Here is a 24,644-nt window from a genome sequence, read left to right on the forward strand (position 1 = left end):
CTTTTTCACCATAGCCCTTTATGCGCGTCCAAATATCACTTTGCCAATTCCACAAGAACTGTCTTAGCGAAAGGCTTCTTCAGGGGAAAGCTGTAACTCTGCGAGATGATTTCACAGAACACAAAGAAGTTTCTCAGAAAGCTTCTTTCTCTTTGTTATCGGAGTATATTTCCTTTGTCCCTATAGCCTTCAAAGGAATCCGAAATATCTGTTTTCAGCTTCCACAGAAATAAGGCTAGCAAAGAGATCCACGAAATAAAGATGTAACTCTGTGAGTGGAAGTCACACATCACAGAGCACTTCCCCAGAAAGCTTCTTTCCTGATTTCATCTGAGGATATTTCCTTTTTCACCATAGCACTCTATGGGCTTCCAAATATCACTTTGCCAATTCCACAAGAACTGTCTTAGCGAAAGGCTTCTTGAGGGGAAAGCTGTAACTCTGTGAGATGATTTCACAGAGCACATAGAAGTTTCTCAGAAAGCTTCTGTCTCTTTGTTATCGGGGGATATTTCCTTTGGCACTATAGTCTTCAAAGGGGTCCGAAATATCTGTTCTCAGATTCCACAGAAATAAGTCTAACTAAGAGATCCACGAAATACAGATGTAACTCTGTGAGATGAATTCACAGAACACTAAGCAGTTTCTCAGAAAGCTTCTTTCCAGATTTCATTTGAGGATATTTCCTTTTTCACCATAGCCCTCTAGGGGCTTCCAAATATCACTTTGCCAATTCCACAAGAACTGTCTTAGCGAAAGGCTTCTTGAGCGGAAAGCTGTAACTCTGTGAGATGATTTCACAGAACACAAAGTAGTTTCTCAGACAGCTTCTTTTTCTTTGTTATCGGAGGATATTTCCTTTGGCCCGATAGCCTTCAAAGGGATGCGAAATATCTGTTTTCAGCTTACACAGAAATAAGGCTAGCAAAGAGATTCACGAAATACAGATATAACTCTGTGAGTGGAAGTCACACATCACAGAGCACTTCCTCAGAAAGCTTCTTTCCAGATTTAATCTGAGGATATTTCCTTTTTCACCATAGCACTCTATGGGCTTCCAAATATCACTTTGCCTATTCCACAAGAACAGTCTTAGCGAAAGGCTTCTTGAGAGGAAAGCTGTAACTCTGTCAGATGATTTCACAGAACACGAAGAAGTTTCTCAGAAACCTTCTGTCTCTTTGTTATCGGGGGATATTTACTTTGGCCCTATACTCTTCAAAGGGGTCCGAAATATCTGTTCTCAGATTCCACAGAAATAAGGCTAGCAAAGAGATCCTCGACCTACAGATGTAACTCTGTGAGTGGAAGCGACATATCACAGAGCAGTTTCTCTGAAAGCTTCTTTCCAGATTTAATCTGAGGATATTTCCTTTTTCACCATAGCCCTCTAAGGGCTTCCAAATATCACTTTGCAAATTTCACAAGAACTGTCTTAGCGAAAGGCTTCTTCAGCGGAAAGCTGTAACTCTGCGAGATGATTTTACAGAACACAAAGAACTTTCTCAGAAAGCTTCTTTCTCTTTGTTATCGGAGGATATTTCCTTTGGCCCTATAATCTTCAAAGGGATCCGAAATATCTATTCTCAGATTCCACAGAAATAAGGCTAGCAAAGAGATGCACGAAATACAGATGTAACTCTGTGAGATGAATTAACAGAACACTAAGCAGTTTCTCAGAAAGCTTCCTTCCAGATTTCATCTGAGGATATTTCCTTTTTCACCATAGCCCTCTATGGGCTACTAAATACCACTTTGCCAATTCCACAAGAAATGTGTCACCGAAAGACTTCCTGAGTGGAAAGCTGTAACTCTGTGAGATGATTTCACAGAACACATAGAAGTTTCTCAGAAAGCTTCTGTCTCTTTGTTATCGTAGGATATTTCCTTTGGCCCTAGAGTCTTCAAAGGAATCTGAAATACCTGTTCTCAGATGCCACAGAAATCAGGCTAGCAAAGAGATCCACGAAATACAGATGTAACTCTGTGAGATGAATTAGCAGAACACTAAGCTGGTTCTCATAAAGCTTCTTTCCAGATATTGTCTGACTATAATTCCTTTTTCACCATAGCCCTTTATGCGCGTCCAAATATCACTTTGGCAATTCCACAAGAACTGTCTAAGCGAAAGGCTTCTTGAGGGGAAAGCTGTAACTCTGCGAGATGATTTCACAGAACACAAAGAAGTTTCTCAGAAAGCTTCTTTCTCTTTGTTATCGGAGTATATTTCCTTTGTCCCTATAGCCTTCAAAGGAATCCGAAATATCTGTTTTCAGCTTCCACAGAAATAAGGCTAGCAAAGAGATCCACGAAATAAAGATGTAACTCTGTGAGTGGAAGTCACACATCACAGAGCACTTCCCCAGAAAGCTTCTTTCCTGATTTCATCTGAGGATACTTCCTTTTTCACCATAGCACTCTATGGGCTTCCAAATATCACTTTGCCAATTCCACAAGAACTGTCTTAGCGAAAGGCTTCTTGAGGCGAAAGCTGTAACTCTGTGAGATGATTTCACAGAGCACATAGAAGTTTCTCAGAAAGCTTCTGTCTCTTTGTTATCGGGGGATATTTCCTTTGGCACTATAGTCTTCAAAGGGGTCCGAAATATCTGTTCTCAGATTCCACAGAAATAAGTCTAACTAAGAGATCCACGAAATACAGATGTAACTCTGTGAGATGAATTCACAGAACACTAAGCAGTTTCTCAGAAAGCTTCTTTCCAGATTTCATTTGAGGATATTTCCTTTTTCACCATAGCACAATACGGGCTTCCAAATATCACTTTGCCAATTCCACAAGAACTGTCTTAGCGAAAGGCTTCTTGAGCGGAAAGCTGTAACTCTGTGAGATGATTTCACAGAACACAAAGTAGTTTCTCAGACAGCTTCTTTTTCTTTGTTATCGGAGGATATTTCCTTTGGCCCGATAGCCTTCAAAGGGATGCGAAATATCTGTTTTCAGCTTCCACAGAAATAAGGCTAGCAAAGAGATTCACGAAATACAGATATAACTCTGTGAGTGGAAGTCACACATCACAGAGCACTTCCTCAGAAAGCTTCTTTCCAGATTTAATCTGAGGATATTTCCTTTTTCACCATAGCACTCTATGGGCTTCCAAATATCACTTTGCCTATTCCACAAGAACAGTCTTAGCGAAAGGCTTCTTGAGGGGAAAGCTGTAACTCTGTCAGATGATTTCACAGAACACGAAGAAGTTTCTCAGAAACCTTCTGTCTCTTTGTTATCGGGGGATATTTACTTTGGCCCTATACTCTTCAAAGGGGTCCGAAATATCTGTTCTCAGATTCCACAGAAATAAGGCTAGCAAAGAGATCCTCGACCTACAGATGTAACTCTGTGAGTGGAAGCGACATATCACAGAGCAGTTTCTCTGAAAGCTTCTTTCCAGATTTCATCTGAGGATATTTCCTTTTTCACCATAGCCCTCTATGGGCTTCCAAATATCACTTTGCCAATTCCACAAGAACTGTCTTAGCGAAAGGCTTCTTCAGGGGAAAGCTCTATCTCTGTGAGATGATTTCACAGAACACAAGGAAGTTTCTCAGAAAGCTTCTTTCTCTTTGTTATCGGAGGATATTACCTTTGGCCCTAGAGTCTTCAAAGGGATCCGAAATATCTGTTCTCAGATTCCACAGAAATAAGGCTAACAAAGAGATCCACGAAATACAGATGTAACTCTGTGAGATGAATTAACAGAACACTAAGCAGTTTCTCAGAAAACTTCTTTCCAGATTTCATCTGAGGATATTTTCTTTTTCACCAAAGTCCTCTATGGGCTTCCAAATATCACTTTGCCAATTTCACAAGAACTGTCTTAACGAAAGACTTCTTGAGGGGAAAGCTGGAACTCTGTGAGATGATTTCACAGAACACAAAGTAGTTTCTCAGACAGCTTCTTTTTCTTTGTTATCGGAGGATATTTCCTTTGGCCCTATAGCCTTCAAAGGGATCCGAAATATCTGTTTTCAGCTTCCACAGAAATAAGGCTAGCAAAGAGATCCACGAAATACAGATGTAACTCTGTGAGTGTAAGTCACACATCACAGAGCACTTCCTCAGAAAGCTTCTTTCCAGATTTCATCTGAGGATATTTCCTTTTTCAACATAGCACTCTAAGGGCTTCCAAATATCACATTGCCAATTCCACAAGAACGGTCCTAGCGAAAGGCTTCCTGCGGGGAAAGCTGTAACTGTGTGAGATGATTTCACAGAACACAAAGAAGTTTCTCAGAAACCTTCTGTCTCTTTTTTATGGGGGATATTTCCTTTGGCCCTATACTCTTCAAAGGGGTCCGAAATATCTGTTCTCAGATTCCACAGAAATAAGGCTAGCAAAGAGATCCTCGACCTACAGATGTAACTCTGTGACTGGAAGCCACATATCACAGAGCAGTTTCTCAGCAAGCTTCTTTTCAGATTTCATCTGAGGATATTTCCTTTTTCCCCGTAGCCCTCTAAGGGCTTCCAAATATCACTTTGCCAATTCCACAAGAACTGTCTTAGCGAAAGGCTTCTTGAGGAGAAAGCTGTATATCTGTGAGGTGATTTCACAGAACACAAAAAGTTTCTCAGAAAGCTTCTTTCTCTTTGTTATCCGAGGATATTTCCTTTGGCCCTAGAGTCTTGAACGGGATCCGAAATATCTGTTCTCAGATTCCACAAAAATAAGGCTAGCAAAGAGATCCACGAAATACAGATGTAACTCTGTGAGGTGAATTCACAGATCACTAAGCAGTTTCTCAGAAATCTTCTTTCCAGATTTCATGTGAGGATATTTCCTTTTTCACCATAGCCCTCTATGGGCTTCCAAATATCACTTTGCCAATTCCACAAGACCTGTCTTAGCGAAAGGCTTCTTCAGGGGAAAGCTGTAACTCTGTGAGATGATTTCACAGAAGACAAAGTAGTTTCTCAGACAGCTTCTTTTTCTTTGTTATCGGAGGATATTTCCTTAGGCCTATAGCCTTCAAAGGGATCCGAAATATCTGTTTTCAGCATCCACAGAAATAAGGCTAGCAAAGAGATCCACGAAATAAAGATGTAATTCTGTGAGTGGAAGTCACACATCACAGAGCACTTCCCCAGAAAGCTCTTTCCTGATTTCATCTGAGGATAATTCCTTTTTCCCCATAGCCCTCTATGGGCTTCAAAATATCACTTTCCCAATTCCACAAGAACTGTCTTAGCGAAAGGCTTCTTGAGGGGAAAGCTGTAACTAGGTGAGATACTTTCAAAGACACAAAGAATTTTCTCAGAAAACTTCTCTCTCTTTGTTATCGGAGGATATATCCTTTGGCCCTATAGTCTTCAAAGGGATCCGAAATATCTGTTTTCAGATTCCACAGAAATAAGGCTAGCATAATTATCCACGAAATACAGATGTAACTATGTGAGTGGAAGTCACACATCACAGAGCAGTTTCTCAGAAAGCTTCTTTCCAGATTTCATCTCAGGATATTTCCTTTTTCACCATAGCTCTCTAAGGGCTTCAAAAAATCACTTTGCAAATTCCCCAAAGACTGTCTTAGCGAAAGGCTTCTTGAGAGGAAAGCTGTAACTCTATGAGATGATTTCACAGAACACAAAGTAGTTTCTCAGAAAGCTTTTTTCTCTTTGTTATCGGAGGATATTTCCTTTGGCACTAGAGTCTTCAAAGGGATCCGAAATATCTGTTCTCAGATTCCACAGAAATAAGGCTAGCAAAGAGATCCACGAAATACGGATGTAACTCTGTGAGGTGAATTAACAGAACACTAAGCAGTTTCTCAGAACGCTTCTTTCCAGATTTCCTCTGAGGATATTTCCTTTTTCAGCATCGCCCTCTATGGGCTTCCAAATATCACTTTGCCAATTCCAGAAGAACTGTCTTAGCGAAAGGCTTCTTGAGGGGAAGCTGTAACTCTGTGAGATGATTTCACAGAACACAAAGAAGTTTCTCAGACACCTTCCTTTTCTTTGTTATCGGAGGATATTTCCTTTGGCCCTATAGCCTTCAAAGGGATCCGAAATATCTGTTCTCAGCTTCCACAGAAATAAGGGTAGCAAAGAGATCCACAAAATACAGATGTACTTCTGTGAGTGGAAGTCACACATCACAGAGCACTTCCTCAGAAAGCTTCTTTCCAGAATTCATCTGAGGATAATTCCGTTTTCACCATAGCACTCTATGGGCTTCCAAATATCACTTTGCCATTTCCACAAGAACTGTCTTAGCGAAAGGCTTCTTGAGGGGAAAGCTGTAACTCTGTGAGATGATTTCACAGAACACAAAGAAGTTTCTCAGAAAGTTTCTTTCTCTTTGTTATCGGTGGATATTTCCTTTGGCCCTATAGTCTTCAAAGGGATCCGATATATCTGTTCTCAGATTCCACAGAAAAAAGGCTAGTAAAGAGATCCACGAAATACAGATGTAACTCTGTGAGTGGAAGTCACACATCACAAAGCAGTTTCTCAGAAAGGTTCATTCCAGATTTCATCTGAGGATATTTCCTTTTTCACCGTAGCCCTCTGTGGGCTTCCAAATATCACTTTGCCAATTCCACAAGAACTGTATTAGCGACAGGCTTCTTGAGGGGAAAGCTGTAACTCTGTGAGATGATTTCACAGAACACAAAGAAGTTTCTCAGAAAGCTTCTTTCTGTTTGTTATCAGAGGATATTTCCTTTGGCCCTATAGTCTTCAAAGGGATCCGAAATATCTGTTCTCAGATTCCACAGAAATAAGGCTAGCAAAGAGATCCACGAAATACAGATGTAACTCTGGGAGATGAATTAACAGAAGACTAAGCAGTTTCTCAGAAAGCTTCTTTCCATATTTCATCTGAGGATATTTCCTTTTTCACCATAGCCCTCTTTGGGCTTCCAAATATCACTTTGCCGATTCCACAAGAACTGTCTTAGCGAAAGTCTTCTTCAGTTGAAAGATGTAACTCTGTGAGATGATTTCACAGAACACAAAGAAGTTTCTCAGAAAGCTTCTTTCTCTTTGTTATCGGAGGATATTTCCTTTGGCCCTATAGTCTTCAAGGGGATCCGAAATATCTGTTCTCAGATTCCACAGAAATTAGGCTAGCAAAGAGATCCACGAAATACAGATGTAACTCTGTGAGATGAATTAACAGAACACTAAGCAGTTTCTCAGAAAGATTCTTTCCAGATTTCATCTGAGGATATTTCCTTTTTCACCGTAGCACAATACGGGCTTCCAAATATCACTTTGCCAATTCCACAGGAGCTGTCTTAGCGAATGGCTTCTTGAGGGGAAAGCTGTAACTCTGTGAGATGATTTCAGAGAACACAAAGAAGTTTCTCAGAAAGCTTCTTTCTCTTTGTTATCGTAGGATATTTCCTTTGGCCTATAGTCTTCAAAGGGATCCGAAATATCTGCTCTCAGATTCCACAGAAAAAAGGCTAGTAAAGAGAACCACGAAATACAGATGTAACTGTGTGAGTTGAATTCACAGAACACTAAGCAGTTTCTCAGAAAGCTTCTTTCCAGATTTCATGTGAGGATATTTCCTTTTTCAACATAGCCCTCTATGGTCTTCCAAATATCACTTTGCCAATTCCACAAGAACTGTCTTAGCGAAAGGCTTCTTGAGGGGAAAGCTGTAACTCTGTGAGATGATTTCACAGAACACAAAGAAGTTTCTCAGAAAGCTTCTTTCTCTTTGTTATCAGAGGATATTTCCTTTGGCCCTGTAGTCTCCATAAGGATCCGAGATATCTGTTCTCAGATTCCACAGAAATAAGGCTAGCAAAGAGATCCACGAAATACAGATGTAACTCTGTGAGATGAATTAACAGAACACTAAGCAGTTTCTCAGAAAGCTTCTTTCCAGATTTCATCTGAGGATATTTCCTTTTTCACCATAGCCCTATACGGGCTTCCAAATATCACTTTGCCAATTCCACACGAACTGTCTTAGCGAAAGGCTTCTTGAGGGGAAAGCTGTATCTCTGTGAGATGATTTCGCAGAACACAAAGTAGTTTCTCAGAAAGCTTCTTTCTCTTTGTTATCGTAGGATATTTCCTTTGGCCCTATAGTCTTCAAAGGGATCCGAAATATCTGTTCTCAGCTTCCACAGAAATAAGGCTAGCAAAGAGATCCACGAAATACGGATGTAACTCTGTGAGATGAATTAACAGAACACTAAGCAGTTCTTCAGAAATCTTCTTTCCAGATTTCATCTGAGGATATTTCCTTTTTCACCATAGCCCTCTATGGGCTTCCAAATATCATTTTGCCAATTCCACAAGAACTGTTTTAGCGAAAGGCTTCCTGAGGGGAAAGCTGTAAGTCTGAGATGATTTCACCGAACACAAAGAAGTTTCTCAAAAAGCTTCTTTCTCTTTATTATCGGAGGATATTTCCTTTGGCCCTATAGTCTCCAAAGGGATCCGAAATATCTGTTCTCAGATTCCACAGAAATAAGGCTAGCAAAGAGATCCACGAAATACAGATGTAACTCTGTGAGATGAATGAACAGAACACTAAGCAGTTTCTCACAAAGCTTCTTTCCAGATTTCATCTGAGGATATTTCCTTTTTCACCATAGCCCTCTATGGGCTTCCAAATATCACTTTACCAATTCCACAAGAACTGTGTTAGCGAAACGTTTCTTGAGCGGAAAGCTGTAACTCTGTGAGATGATTTCACAGAACACAAAGAAGTTTCTCAGAAAGCTTCTTTCTCTTTGTTATCGGAGGATATTTCCTTTGGCCCTATATTCTCCTAAGGGATCCGAAATGTCTGTTCTCAGATTCCACAGAAATAAGGGTAGCAAAGAGATCCACGAAATACAGATGTAACACTGTGAGATGAATTAACAGAACACTAAGCATTTTCTCAGAAAGCTTCTTTCCAGATTTCATCTGAGGATATTTCCTTTTTCACCATCGCCCTCTATGGGCTTCCAAATATCACTTTGCCAATTCCACAAGAACTGTCTTAGCGAAAGGCTTTTTGAGGGGAAAACTGTAACTCTTTGAGATGATTTCACAGAACACAAAAAAGTTTCTCAGAAAGCTTCTTTCTGTTTGTTATCGGAAGATATTTCCTTGGGCCCTAGAGTCTTCAAAGGGATCCGAAATATCTCTTCTCAGATTCCACAGAAATAAGGCTAGCAAAGAGATCCACGAAATACAGATGTAACTCTGTGAGTTGAATTAACAGAACACTAAGCAGTTTCTCAGAAAGCTTCTTTCCAGATTTCATCGGAGGATATTTCCTTTTTCACCATTGCGCACTATGGGCTACCAAATATCACTTTGCCAATTCCACAAGAACTATCTTAGCGAAAGGCATCTTGAGAGGAAAGCTGTAACTCTGTGAGATGATTTCAAAGAACAGAGAAGTTTCTCAGAAAGCTTCTTTCTCTTTGTTATCGGAGGATATTTCCTTTGGCCCTATAGTCTTCAAAGGGATCCGAAATATCTGTTCTCAGATTCCACAGAAATAAGGCTAGCCAAGACATCCACGAAATACAGATGTAACTCTGTGAGTGAAAGTCACACATCACAGAGCAGTTTCTCAGAAAGCTTCTTTACTGATTTCATCTGAGGATATTTCCTGTTTCACCGTTGCCCTCTACGGGATTCCAAATATCACTTTGCAAATTCCGCAAGAACTGTCTTAGCGAAAGGATTCTTGAGGCGAAAGCTGTAACTCTGTGAGATGATTTCAGAGAACACAAAGAAGTTTCTCAGAAAGCTTCTTTCTCTTTGTTATCGTAGGATATTTCCTTTGTCCCTATAGTCTTCAAAGGGATCCGAAATATCTGTTCTCAGATTCCACAGAAAAAAGGCTAGTACAGAGATCCACGAAATACAGATGTAACTCTGTGAGTGGAAGTCACACATCACAGAGCAGTTTCTCAGAAAGCTTCATTCCAGATTTCATCTGAGGATATTTCCTTTTTCACCATAGCCCTCTGTGGGCTTCCAAATATCACTTTGCCAATTCCACAAGAACTGTATTAGCGAAAGGCTTCTTGAGGGGAAAGCTGTAACTTTGTGAGATGATTTCACAGAACACAAAGAAGTTTCTCAGAGAGCTTCTTTCTCTTTGTTATCAGAGGATATTTCCTTTGGCCCTATAGTCTTCAAAGGGATCCGAAATATCTGTTCTCAGATTCCACAGAAATAAGGCTAGCAAAGAGATCCACGAAATACAGATGTAACTCTGTGAGGTGAATTAACAGAACACTAAGCAGTTTCTCAGAAAGATTCTTTCCAGATTTCATCTCAGGATATTTCCTTTTTCACCATAGCACAATACGGGCTTCCAAATATCACTTTGCCAATTCCACAGGAACTGTCTTAGCGAATGGCTTCTTGAGGGGAAAGCTGTAACTCTGTGAGATGATTTCAGAGAACACAAAGAAGTTTCTCAGAAAGCTTCTTTCTCTTTGTTATCGTAGGATATTTCCTTTGGCCCTATAGTCTTCAAAGGGATCCGAAATATCTGCTCTCAGGTTCCACAGAAAAAAGGCTAGTAAAGAGATCCACGAAATACAGATGTAACTCTGTGAGTTGAATTCACAGAACACTAAGCAGTTTCTCAGAAAGCTTCTTTCCAGATTTCATCTGAGGATATTTCTTTTTCAGCATAGCCCTCTATTGTCTTCCAAATATCACTTTGCCAATTCCACAAGAACTGTCTTAGCGAAAGGCTTCTTGAGGGGAAAGCTGTAACTCTGTGAGATGATTTCACAGAACACAAAGAAGTTTCTCAGAAAGCTTCTTTCTCTTTGTTATCAGAGGATATTTCCTTTGGCCCTGTAGTCTCCAAAAGGATCCGAAATATCTGTTCTCAGATTCCACAGAAATAAGGCTAGCAAAGAGATCCACGAAATACAGATGTAACTCTGTGAGATGAATTAACAGAACACTAAGCAGTTTCTCAGAAAGCTTCTTTCCAGATTTCATCTGAGGATATTTCCTTTTTCACTATAGCCCTATACGGGCTTCCAAATATCACTTTGCCAATTGCACAGGAACTGTCTTAGCGAAAGGCTTATTGAGGGGAAAGCTGTATCTCTGTGAGATGATTTCAGAGAACACAAAGAAGTTTCTCTGAAAGCTTCTTTCTCTTTGTTATCAGAGGATATTTCCTTTGGCCCTACAGTCTGCAAAGGGATCCGAAATATCTGTTCTCAGATTCCACAGAAAAAAGGCTAGTAAAGAGATCCACGAAATACAGATGTAACTCTGTGAGATGAATTAACAGAACACTAAGCATTTTCTCAGAAAGCTTCTTTCCAGATTTCATCTGAGGATATTTCCTTTTTCACCATAGCCCTCTATGGTCTTCCAAATATCACTTTGCCAATTCCACAAGAACTGTCTTAGCGAAAGGCTTCTTGAGGGGAAAGCTGTAACTCTGTGTGATTATTTCACAGAACACAAAGAAGTTTCTCAGAAAGCTACTTTCTGTTTGTTATCAGAGGATATTTCCTTTGGCCCTGTAGTCTTCAAAGGGATCCGAAATATCTGTTCTCAGCTTCCACAGAAATAAGGCTAGCAAAGAGATCCACGAAATACAGATGTAACTCTGTGAGATGAATTAACAGAACACTAAGCAGTTTCTCAGAAAGCTTCTTTCCAGATTTCATCTGAGGATATTTCCTTTTTCACCATCGCCCTCTATGGGCTTCCAAATATCACTTTGCCAATTCCACAAGAACTGTCTTAGCGAAAGGCTTCTTGAGGGGAAAGCTGTAACTCTGTGATATGATTTCACAGAACACAAAGAAGTTTCTCAGAACGCTTCTTTCTCTTTGTTATCGGAGGATATTTCCTTTGGCCCTATAGTCTTCAAAGGGATCCGAAATATCTGTTCTCAGATTCCACAGAAATAAGGCTAGCAAAGAGATCCACGAAATACAGATGTAACTCTGTGAGATGAATTAACAGAACACTAAGCAGTTTCTCAGAAAGCTTCTTTCCAGATTTCATCTGAGGATATTTCCTTTTTCACCATAGCCCTCTATGGGCTTCCAAATATCATTTTGCCAATTCCACAAGAACTGTCTTAGCGAAAGGCTTTTTGAGGGGAAAACTGTAACTCTTTGAGATGATTTCACAGAACACAAAACAGTTTCTCAGAAAGCTTCTTTCTGTTTGTTATCGGAGGATATTTCCTTTGGCCCTAGAGTCTTCAAAGGGATCCGAAATATCTGTTCTCAGATTCCACAGAAATAAGGCTAGCAAAGAGATCCACGAAATACAGATGTAACTCTGTGACATGAATTAACAGAACACTAAGCAGTTTCTCAGATAGCTTCTTTCCAGATTTCATCTGTGGATATTTCCTTTTTCAACCTAGCCCTCTATGGGCTTCCAAATATCACTTTGCCAATTCCACAAGAACTGTCTTAGCGAAAGGCTTCCTGAGGGGAAAGCTGTAACTCTGTGAGATGATTTCACAGAACACAAAGAAGTTTCTCAGAAAGCTTCTTTCTCTTTGTTATCGGAGGATATTTCCTTTGGCCCTATAGTCTCCAAAGGGATCCGAAATATCTATTCTCAGATTCCAAAGAAAGAAGGCTAGCAAAGAGATTCACGAAATACAGATGTAACTCTGTGAATGGAAGTCACACATCACAGAGCAGTTTCTCAGAAAGCTTCTTTCCAGATTTCATCTGAGGATATTTCCTTTTTCACAATAGCCCTCTATGGGATTCAAAATATCACTTTGCCAATTCCACAAGAACTGTCTTAGCGAAAGGCTTTTTGAGGGGAAAGGTGTAACTCTGTGAGATGATTTCACAGAACACAAAGAAGTTTCTCAGAAAGCTTCTTTCTCTTTCTTATCCGAGGATATATCCTTTGGCCCTATCGTCTTCAAAGGGATCCGAAATATCTGTTCTCAGATTCCACAGAAATAAGGCTAGCAAAGAGATCCACAAAATAGAGATGTAACTCCGTGAGCAGAATTAACAGAACACTAAGCAGTTTCTCAGAAAGCTTCTTTCCAGATTTCATCTGAGGATATTTCCTTTTTCACCATAGCCCTCTAAGGGTTTCCAAATATCACTTTGCCAATTCCACAAGAACTGTCTTAGCGAAAGGCTTCTTGAGGGGAAAGCTGTAACTCTGTGAGATGATTTCACAGAACACAAAGAAGTTTTTGAAAAAAATCTTTCTCTTTGTTATCGGAGGATATTTCCTTTGGCCCAATATTCTTGAAAGGTATCCGAAATATCTGTTCTCAGATTCCACAGGAATAAGGCTAGCGAAGGGATACACGAAATACAGATGTAACTCTGGAAGTGAAAGTCACATATCATATAGCAGTTTCTCAGAAAGCTTCTTTCCAGATTTCATCTGAGGATATTTCCTTTTTCACCATAGCCCTCTATGGGCTTCCAAATATCACTTTGCCAATTCCACAAGAACTGTCTTAGCGAGAGGCTTCTTGAGTGGAAAGCTGTAACTCTGTGAGATGATTTCACAGAACACAAAGAAGTTTCTCAGAAAACTTCTTTCTCTTTGTTATCGGAGGATATTTCCTTTGGCGCTATAGTCTTCAAAGGGATGCGAAATATCTGTTCTCAGATTCCACAGAAATAAGGCTAGCAAAGAGATCCACGAAATACAGATGTAACTCTGTGAGTGGAAGTCACACATCACAGAGCAGTTTCTCAGAAAGCTTCTTTCCAGATTTCATCAGTGGATATTTCCTTTTTCACCATAGCCCTCTATGGGCTTCCAAATATCACTTTGCCAATTCCACAAGAACTGTCTTAGCGAAAGGATTCTTGAGGGGAAAGCTGTAACTCCGTGAGATGATTTCACAGAACACAAAGAAGTTTCTCAGAAAGCTTCTTTCTCTTTGTTATCGGAGGATATTTCCTTTGGCACTATAGTCTTCAAAAGGATCCGAAATATCTGTTCTCAGATTCCACAGAAAAAAGGCTAGCAAAGAGATCCACGAAATACAGATGTAACTCGGTGAGGTGAATTAACAGAACACTCAGCAGTTTCTCAGAAAGCTTCTTTCCAGATTTCATCTGAGGATAATTCCTTTTTCACCATAGCCCTCTAAGGGCTTCCTAATATCTCTTTGTCTATTCCACAAGAACTGTCTTAGCGAAAGGCTTCTTGAGGGGAAAGCTGTAACTCTGTGAGATGATTTCACAGAACACAAAGAAGTTTCTCAGAAAGCTTCTTTCTTTTTGTTATCGGAGATTTCCTTTGGCCCTATAGTCTTCAAAGGGATCCGAAATATCTGTTCTCAGATTCCACAGAAACAAGGCTAGCAAAGAGATCCACGAAATACAGATGTAACTCTGTGAGATGAATAAACAGAACACTAAGCAGTTTCTCAGAAAGCTTCTTTCCAGATTTTATCTGAGGATATTTCCTGTTTCACCATAGCCCTCTATGGGCTTCCAAATATCACTTTGCCAATTCCACAAGAACTGTCTTAGCGAAAGGCTTCTTGAGGGGAAAGCTGTAACTCTGTGAGATGATTTCAAAGAACACAAAGAAGTTTCTCAGAAAACTTCTTTCTCTTTGTTATCAGAGGATATTTCCTTTGGCCATGTAGTCTTCAAAGGGATCCGAAATATCTGTTCTCAGATTCCACAGCAATAAGGCTACCAAAGAGATCCACGAAATACAGATGTAACTCTGTGAGTGGAAGTCACACATCACAGAGTAGTTTCTCAGAAAGCTTCTTTCCATATTTCATCTGTGGATATTTCCTTTTTCACCATAGCCCTCTATGGGCTTCCAAATATCACTTTCACAATTCCACAAGAACTGTCTTAGCGAAAGGATTCTTGAGGGGAAAGCTGTAACTCCGTGAGATGATTTCACAGAACACAAAGAAGTTTCTCAGAAAGCTTCTTTCTCTTTGTTATCGGAGGATATTTCCTTTGGCTCTATAGTCTTCAAAAGGATCCGAAATATCTGTTCTCAGATTCCACGGAAATAAGGCTAGCAAAGAGATCCACGAAATACAGATATAAATCTGTGAGATGAATTAACAGAACACTAAGCAGTTTCTCAGAAAGCTTCTTTCCAGATTTCATCTGAGGATATTTCCTTTTTCACCATAGCCCTCTATGGGCTTCCAAATATCACTTTGTCAATTCCACAAGAACTGTCTTAGCAAGAGGCTCCGTGAGGAGAAAGCTGTAACTCTGTGAGATGATTTCACAGAACACAAAGACGTTTCTCATAAAACTTCTCTCTCTTTGTTTTCGGAGGATATTTCCTTTGGCCCTATAGTCTTCAAAGGGTTCCGAAATATCTGTTCTCAGATTCCACAGAAATAAGGCTAGCAAAGAGATCCACGAAATACAGATGTAACTCTGTGAGTGGAAGTCACATATCACAGAGCAGTTTCTCAGAAAGCTTCTTTCCAGATTTCATCTGAGGATATTTCCTTTTTCACCATAGCCCTCTATGGGCTTAGAAATATCACTTTGATAATTCCACAGGAACTGTCTTAGCGAAAGGCTTCTTGAGGGGAAAGCTGTAACTCTGTGAGATGATTTCAGAGAACACAAAGAAGTTTCTCAGAAAGCTTCTTTCTCTTTGTTATCGGAGGATATTTCCTTTGGCCCTATAGTCTTCAAAGGGATCCGAAATATCTGTTCTCAGATTCCACAGAAAAAAGCCTAGCAAAGAGATCCACGAAATACAGATGTAACTTTGTGAGATGAATTAACAGAACACTAAGCAGTTCCTCAGAAATCTTCTTTCCAGATTTCATCTGAGTATATTTCCTTTTTCACCATCGCCCTCTATGGGCTTCCAAATATCACTTTGCCAATTCCACAAGAACTGTCTTAGCGAAAGGCTTCCTGAGGGGAAAGCTGTAAGTCTGTGAGATGATTTCACCGAACCAAAGAAGTTTCTCAAAAAGCTTCTTTCTCTTTGTTATCGGAGGATATTTCCTTAGGCCCTATAGTCTCCAAAGCGATCCGAAATATCTGTTCTCAGATTCCACAGAAATAAGGCTAGCAAAGAGATCCACGAAATACAGATGTAACTCTGTGATATGAATTAACAGAACACTCAGCAGTTTCTCAGAAAGCTTCTTTCCAGATTTCATTTGAGGATATTTCCTTTTTCACCGTAGCCCACTATGGACTTCCAAATATCACTTTGCCAATTCCACAAGAACTGTCTTAGCGAAAGGCTTCTTGAGGGGAAAGCTGTAACTCTGTGAGATGATTTCAAAGAACACAAAGAAGTTTCTCAGAAAGCTTCTTTCTCTTTGTTATCGGAGTATATTTCCTTTGGCCCTATAGTCTCCAAAGGGATCCGAAATATCTGTTCTCAGATTCCACAGAAATAAGGCTAGCAAAGAGATCCACGAAATACTGATGTAACGCTGTGAGTGGAAGTCACATATCACAGAGCAGTTTCTCAGAAATCTTCTTTCCAGATTTCATCTGAGGATATTTCCTTTTTCACCATAGCCCTCTATGGGCTTACAAATATCTCTTTGCCAATTCCACAAGAACTGTCTTAGCGAGAGGCTTCTTGAGGGGAAAGCTGTAACTCTGTGAGATTATTTCACAGAACACAAAGAAGTTTCTCAGAAAACTTCTTTCTCTTTGTTATCGGAGGATATTTCCTTTGGCGCTATAGTCTTCAAAGGGATCCGAAATATCTGTTCTCAGATTCCACAGAAATAAGGCTAGCAAAGAGATCCACGAAATACAGATGTAACTCTGTGAGTGGAAGTCACACATCACAGAGCAGTTTCTCAGAAAGCTTCTTTCCAGATTTCATCAGTGGATATTTCCTTTTTCACCATAGCCCTCTATGGGCTTCCAAATATCACTTTGCCAATTCCACAAGAACTGTCTTAGCGAAAGGATTCTTGAGGGGAAAGCTGTAACTCCGTGAGATGATTTCACAGAACACAAAGAAGTTTCTCAGAAAGCTTCTTTCTCTTTGTTATCGGAGGATATTTCCTTTGGCACTATAGTCTTCAAAACGATCCGAAATATCTGTTCTCAGATTCCACAGAAAAAAGGCTAGCAAAGAGATCCACGAAATACAGATGTAACTCGGTGAGGTGAATTAACAGAACACTCAGCAGTTTCTCAGAAAGCTTCTTTCCAGATTTCATCTGAGGATAATTCCTTTTTCACCATAGCCCTCTAAGGGCTTCCTAATATCTCTTTGTCTATTCCACAAGAACTGTCTTAGCGAAAGGCTTCTTGAGGGGAAAGCTGTAACTCTGTGAGATGATTTCACAGAACACAAAGAAGTTTCTCAGAAAGCTTCTTTCTTTTTGTTATCGGAGATTTCCTTTGGCCCTATAGTCTTCAAAGGGATCCGAAATATCTGTTCTCAGATTCCACAGAAACAAGGCTAGCAAAGAGATCCACGAAATACAGATGTAACTCTGTGAGATGAATAAACAGAACACTAAGCAATTTCTCAGAAAGCTTCTTTCCAGATTTTATCTGAGGATATTTCCTGTTTCACCATAGCCCTCTATGGGCTTCCAAATATCACTTTGCCAATTCCACAAGAACTGTCTTAGCGAAAGGCTTCCTGAGGGGAAAGCTGTAACTCTGTGAGATGATTTCAAAGAACACAAAGAAGTTTCTCAGAAAACTTCTTTCTCTTTGTTATCAGAGGATATTTCCTTTGGCCCTGTAGTCTTCAAAGGGATCCGAAATATCTGTTCTCAGATTCCACAGCAATAAGGCTACCAAAGAGATCCACGAAATACAGATGTAACTCTGTGAGTGGAAGTCACACATCACAGAGCAGTTTCTCAGAAAGCTTCTTTCCATATTTCATCTGTGGATATTTCCTTTTTCACCATAGCCCTCTATGGGCTTCCAAATATCACTTTCACAATTCCACAAGAACTGTCTTAGCGAAAGGATTCTTGAGGGGAAAGCTGTAACTCCGTGAGATGATTTCACAGAACACAAAGAAGTTTCTCAGAAAGCTTCTTTCTCTTTGTTATCGGAGGATATTTCCTTTGGCTCTATAGTCTTCAAAAGGATCCGAAATATCTGTTCTCAGATTCCACGGAAATAAGGCTAGCAAAGAGATCCACGAAATACAGATATAAATCTGTGAGATGAATTAACAGAACACTAAGCAGTTTCTCAGAAAGCTTCTTTCCAGATTTCAGATGAGGATATTTCCTTTTTCACCATAGCCCTCTATGGGCTTCCAAATATCACTTTGTCAATTCCACAAGAACTGTCTTAGCAAGAGGCTCCGTGAGGAGAAAGCTGTAACTCTGTGAGATGATTTCACAGAACACAAAGACGTTTCTCATAAAACATCTCTCTCTTTGTTTTCGGAGGATATTTCCTTTGGCCCTATAGTCTTCAAAGGGTTCCGAAATATCTGTTCTCAGATTCCACAGAAATAAGGCTAGCAAAGAGATCCACGAAATACAGATGTAACTCTGTGAGTGGAAGTCACATATCACAGAGCAGTTTCTCAGAAAGCTTCTTTCCAGATTTCATCTGAGGATATTTCCTTTTTCACCATAGCCCTCTATGGGCTTAGAAATATCACTTTGATAATTCCACAGGAACTGTCTTAGCGAAAGGCTTCTTGAGGGGAAAGCTGTAACTCTGTGAGATGATTTCACAGAACACAAAGAAGTTTCTCAGAAAGCTTCTTTCTCTTTGTTATCGGAGGATATTTCCTTTGGCGCTATAGTCTTCAAAGGGATCCGAAATATCTGTTCTCAGATTCCACAGAAATAAGGCTAGCAAAGAGATCCACGAAATACAGATGTAACTCTGTGAGTGGAAGTCACACATCACAGAGCAGTTTCTCAGAAAGCTTCTTTCCAGATTTCATCAGTGGATATTTCCTTTTTCACCATAGCCCTCTATGGGCTTCCAAATATCACTTTGCCAATTCCACAAGAACTGTCTTAGCGAAAGGATTCTTGAGGGGAAAGCTGTAACTCCGTGAGATGATTTCACAGAACACAAAGAAGTTTCTCAGAAAGCTTCTTTCTCTTTTTTATCGGAGGATATTTCCTTTGGCACTATAGTCTTCAAAAGGATCCGAAATATCTGTTCTCAGATTCCACAGAAAAAAGGCTAGCAAAGAGATCCACGAAATACAGATGTAACTCGGTGAGGTGAATTAACAGAACACTCAGCAGTTTCTCAGAAAGCTTCTTTCCAGATTTCATCTGAGGATAATTCCTTTTTCACCATAGCCCTCTAAGGGCTTCCTAATATCTCTTTGTCTATTCCACAAGAACTGTCTTAGCGAAAGGCTTCTTGAGGGGAAAGCTGTAACTCTGTGAGATGATTTCACAGAACACAAAGAAGTTTCTGAGAAAGCTTCTTTCTTTTTGTTATCGGAGATTTCCTTTGGCCCTATAGTCTTCAAAGGGATCCGAAATATCTGTTCTCAGATTCCACAGAAACAAGGCTAGCAAAGAGATCCACGAAATACAGATGTAACTCTGTGAGATGAATAAACAGAACACTAAGCAGTTTCTCAGAAAGCTTCTTTCCAGATTTTATCTGAGGATATTTCCTGTTTCACCATAGCCCTCTATGGGCTTCCAAATATCACTTTGCCAATTCCACAAGAACTGTCTTAGCGAAAGGCTTCTTGAGGGGAAAGCTGTAACTCTGTGAGATGATTTCAAAGAACACAAAGAAGTTTCTCAGAAAACTTCTTTCTCTTTGTTATCAGAGGATATTTCCTTTGGCCCTGTAGTCTTCAAAGGGATCCGAAATATCTGTTCTCAGATTCCACAGCAATAAGGCTATCAAAGAGATCCACGAAATACAGATGTAACTCTGTGAGTGGAAGTCACACATCACAGAGCAGTTTCTCAGAAAGCTTCTTTCCATATTTCATCTGTGGATATTTCCTTTTTCACCATAGCCCTCTATGGGCTTCCAAATATCACCTTCACAATTCCACAAGAACTGTCTTAGCGAAAGGATTCTTGAGGGGAAAGCTGTAACTCCGTGAGATGATTTCACAGAACACAAAGAAGTTTCTCAGAAAGCTTCTTTCTCTTTGTTATCGGAGGATAGTTCCTTTGGCTCTATAGTCTTCAAAAGGATCCGAAATATCTGTTCTCAGATTCCACGGAAATAAGGCTAGCAAAGAGATCCACGAAATACAGATATAAATCTGTGAGATGAATTAACAGAACACTAAGCAGTTTCTCAGAAAGCTTCTTTCCAGATTTCATCTGAGGATATTTCCTTTTTCACCATAGCCCTCTATGGGCTTCCAAATATCACTTTGTCAATTCCACAAGAACTGTCTTAGCAAGAGGCTCCGTGAGGAGAAAGCTGTAACTCTGTGAGATGATTTCACAGAACACAAAGACGTTTCTCATAAAACTTCTCTCTCTTTGTTTTCGGAGGATATTTCCTTTGGCCCTATAGTCTTCAAAGGGTTCCGAAATATCTGTTCTCAGATTCCACAGAAATAAGGCTAGCAAAGAGATCCACGAAATACAGATGTAACTCTGTGAGTGGAAGTCACATATCACAGAGCAGTTTCTCAGAAAGCTTCTTTCCAGATTTCATCTGAGGATATTTCCTTTTTCACCATAGCCCTCTATGGGCTTAGAAATATCACTTTGATAATTCCACAGGAACTGTCTTAGCGAAAGGCTTCTTGAGGGGAAAGCTGTAACTCTGTGAGATGATTTCACAGAACACAAAGAAGTTTCTCAGAAAGCTTCTTTCTCTTTGTTATCGGAGGATATTTCCTTTGGCCCTGTAGTCTCCAAAGGGATCCGAAATATCTGTTCTCAGATTCCACAGAAAAAAGCCTTGCAAAGAGATCCACGAAATACAGATGTAACTTTGTGAGATGAATTAACAGAACACTAAGCAGTTCCTCAGAAATCTTCTTTCCAGATTTCATCTGAGGATATTTCCTTTTTCACCATCGCCCTCTATGGGCTTCCAAATATCACTTTGCCAATTCCACAAGAACTGTCTTAGCGAAAGGCTTCTTGAGGGGAAAGCTGTAACTCTGTGAGATGATTTCAAAGAACACAAAGAAGTTTCTCAGAAAACTTCTTTCTTTTGTTATCAGAGGATATTTCCTTTGGCCCTGTAGTCTTCAAAGGGATCCGAAATATCTGTTGTCAGATTCCACAGCAATAAGGCTACCAAAGAGATCCACGAAATACAGATGTAACTCTGTGAGTGGAAGTCACACATCACAGAGCAGTTTCTCAGAAAGCTTCTTTCCATATTTCATCTGTGGATATTTCCTTTTTCACCATAGCCCTCTATGGGCTTCCAAATATCACTTTCACAATTCCACAAGAACTGTCTTAGCGAAAGGATTCTTGAGGGGAAAGCTGTAACTCCGTGAGATGATTTCACAGAACACAAAGAAGTTTCTCAGAAAGCTTCTTTCTCTTTGTTATCGGAGGATTTTCCTTTGACCCTATAGTCTTCAATGGGATCCGAAATATCTGTTCTCAGTTTCCCCAGAAATAAGGCTAGCAAAGAGATCCACGAAATACAGATGTAACGCTGTGAGTGGAAGTCACATATCACAGAGCAGTTTCTCAGAAATCTTCTTTCCAGATTTCATCTGAGGATATTTCCTTTTTCACCATAGCCCTCTATGTGATTCAAAATATCACTTTGCCAATTCCACAAGAACTGTCTTAGCGAAAGGCTTTTTGAGGGGAAAGGTGTAACTCTGTGAGATGATTTCACAGAACACAAAGAAGTTTCTCAGAAAGCTACTTTCTCTTTCTTATCCGAGGATATATCCTTTGGCCCTATCGTCTTTAAAGGGATCCGAAATATCTGTTCTCAGATTCCACAGAAATAAGGCTAGCAAAGAGATCCACAAAATAGAGATGTAACTCCGTGAGAAGAATTAACAGAACACTAAGCAGTTTCTCAGAAAGCTTCTTTCCAGATTTCATCTGAGGATATTTCCTTTTTCACCATAACCCTCTATGGGCTTCCAAATATCACTTTGCCAATTCCAAAAGAACTGTCTTAGCGAGAGGCTTCTTGAGGGGAAAGCTGTAACTCTGTGAGATGATTTCACAGAACACAAAGAAGTTTCTCAGAAAACTTCTTTCTCTTTGTTATCGGAGGATATTTCCTTTGGCGCTATAGTCTTCAAAGGGATCCGAAATATCTGTTCTCAGATTCCACAGAAATAAGGCTAGCAAAGAGATCCACGAAATACAGATGTAACTCTGTGAGTGGAAGTCACACATCACAGAGCAGTTTCTCAGAAAGCTTCTTTCCAGATTTCATCTGAGGATATTTCCTTTTTCACCATAGCCCTCTATGGGCTTCCAAATATCACTTTGCCAATTCCACAAGATCTGTCTTAGCGAAAGGCTTCTTGAGGGGAAAGCTGCAACTCTGTGAGATGATTTCACAGAACACAAAGAAGTTTCTCACAAAGCTTCTTTCTCTTTGTTATCGGAGGATATTTCCTTTGGCTCTATAGTCTCTAAAGGGATCCGAAATATCTGTTCTCAGATTCCACGGAAATAATTCTAGCAAAGAGATCCACGAAATACAGATGTAACTCTGTGAGATGAATTAACAGAACACTCAGCAGTTTCTCAGAAAGCTTCTTTCCAGATTTCATCTGAGGATATTTCCTTTTTCACCATAGCCCTCTATGGGCTTCCAAATGTCACTTTGTCAATTCCACAAGAACTGTCTTAGCCAAAGGCTTCGTGAGGGGAAAGCTGTCACTCTGTGAGATGATTGCACAGAACACAAAGAAGTTTCTCAGAAAGCTTCTTTCTCTTTGTTATCGGAGGATATTTCCTTTGGCCCTATAGTCTCCAAAGGGATCCGAAATATCTGTTGTCAGGTTCCACAGAAACAAGGCTAGCAAAGAGATCCAGGAAATACAGATGTAACTCTGTGAGATGAATTAACAGAACACTAAGCAGTTTCTCAGAAAGCTTCTTTCCAGATTTCATCTGAGGATATTTCCTTTTTCATCATAGCCTTTTATTGGCTTCCTAATATCACTTTGCTAATTCCACAAGAACTGTCTTAGCGAAAGGCTTCGTGAGGGGAAAGCTGTAACTCTGTGACATGATTTCACAGAACACAAAGAAGTTTCTCAGAAAGCTTCTTTCTCGTTGTTATCGGAGGATATTTCCTTTGGCCCTATAGTCTTCAAAGGGATCCAAAATATCTGTTCGTAGATTCCACAGAAATAAGGCTAGCAAAGAGATCCACGAAATACAGATGTAACTCTGTGAGATGAATTAACAGAACACTAAGCAGTTTGTCAGAAAACTTCTTTCCAGATTTCATCTGAGGATATTTCCTTTTTCACCGTAGCGCAATATGGGCTTCCAAATATCACTTTCCCAATTCCACAAGAACTGTCTTAGCGAAAGGCTTCTTGAGTGGAAAGCTGTAACTCTGTGATATGATTTCAAAGAACACAAAGAAGTTTCTCAGAAAGCTTCTTTCTCTTTGTTATTGGAGGATATTTCCTTTGGCCGTAGAGTCTTCAAAGGGATCCGAAATATCTATTCTCAGATTCCACAGAAATAAGGCTAGCAAACAGATCCACGAAATACAGATGTAACTCTGTCAGATGAATTAACAGAACACTAAGCAGTTTCTCAGAAAGCTTCTTTCCAGATTTCATCTGAGCATATTTCCGTTTTCACCGTAGCCCTCTATGGGCTTCCAAATATCACTTTTCCAATTCCACAAGAACTGTCGTAGCGAAAGGCTTCTTGAGGGGAAAGCTGTAACTCTGTGAGATGATTTCACAGAACACAAAGAAGTTTCTCAGAAAGCTTCTTTCTCTTTGTTATCGGAGGATATTTCCTTTGGCCCTAGAGTCTTCAAAGGGATCCGAAATATCTGTCCTCAGATTCCACAGAAATAAGGCTAGCAATGAGATCCACATAATACAGATGTAACTCCGTGAGTGGAAGTCACACATCACAGAGCAGTTTCTCAGAAAGCTTCGTTCCAGATTTCATCTGAGGATATTACCTTTTTCACCATAGCCCTCTTTGGGCTTCGAAATATTACTTTGCCAATTCCACAAGAACGGTCTTAGCGAAAGGCTTCTTCAGGGGAAAGCTGTAACTCTGTGAGATGATTTCACAGAACACAAGAAGTTTTTGAAAAAGGTTCTTTCTCTTTGTTATTGGAGGATATTTCCTTTGGCCCTAAAGTCTTCAAAGGGATCCGAAATATCTGTTCTCAGATTCCACAGAAATAATGCTAGCAAAGAGATCCACGAAATACAGATGTAACTCTGTGAGTGGAAGTCACACATCACAGAGCAGTTTCTCAGAAAGCCTCTTACCAGATTTCATCTGAAGATATTTCCTTTTTCACCATAGCCCTCTATGGGCTTCCAAATATCACTTTGCCAATTCCACAAGAACTGTCTTAGCGAGAGGCTTCCTGAGGGGAAAGCTGTAACTCTGTGAGATGATTTCACAGAACACAAAGAAGTTTCTGAAAAAGCTTCATTCTATTTGTTATCGGATAACATTTCCTTTGGCCCTATTGTCTCCAAAGGAACCCGAAATATCTGTTCTCAGATTCCACAGAAATAAGGCTAGCAAAGAGATCCACGAAATACAGATGTAACTCTGTGAGATGAATTAACAGAACACTAAGCACTTTCTCAGAAAGCTTCA

The sequence above is a fragment of the Macaca mulatta genome, chromosome 7, assembly GCF_049350105.2.
Source record: "Macaca mulatta isolate MMU2019108-1 chromosome 7, T2T-MMU8v2.0, whole genome shotgun sequence".
Lineage (NCBI taxonomy): Eukaryota > Metazoa > Chordata > Mammalia > Primates > Cercopithecidae > Macaca > Macaca mulatta.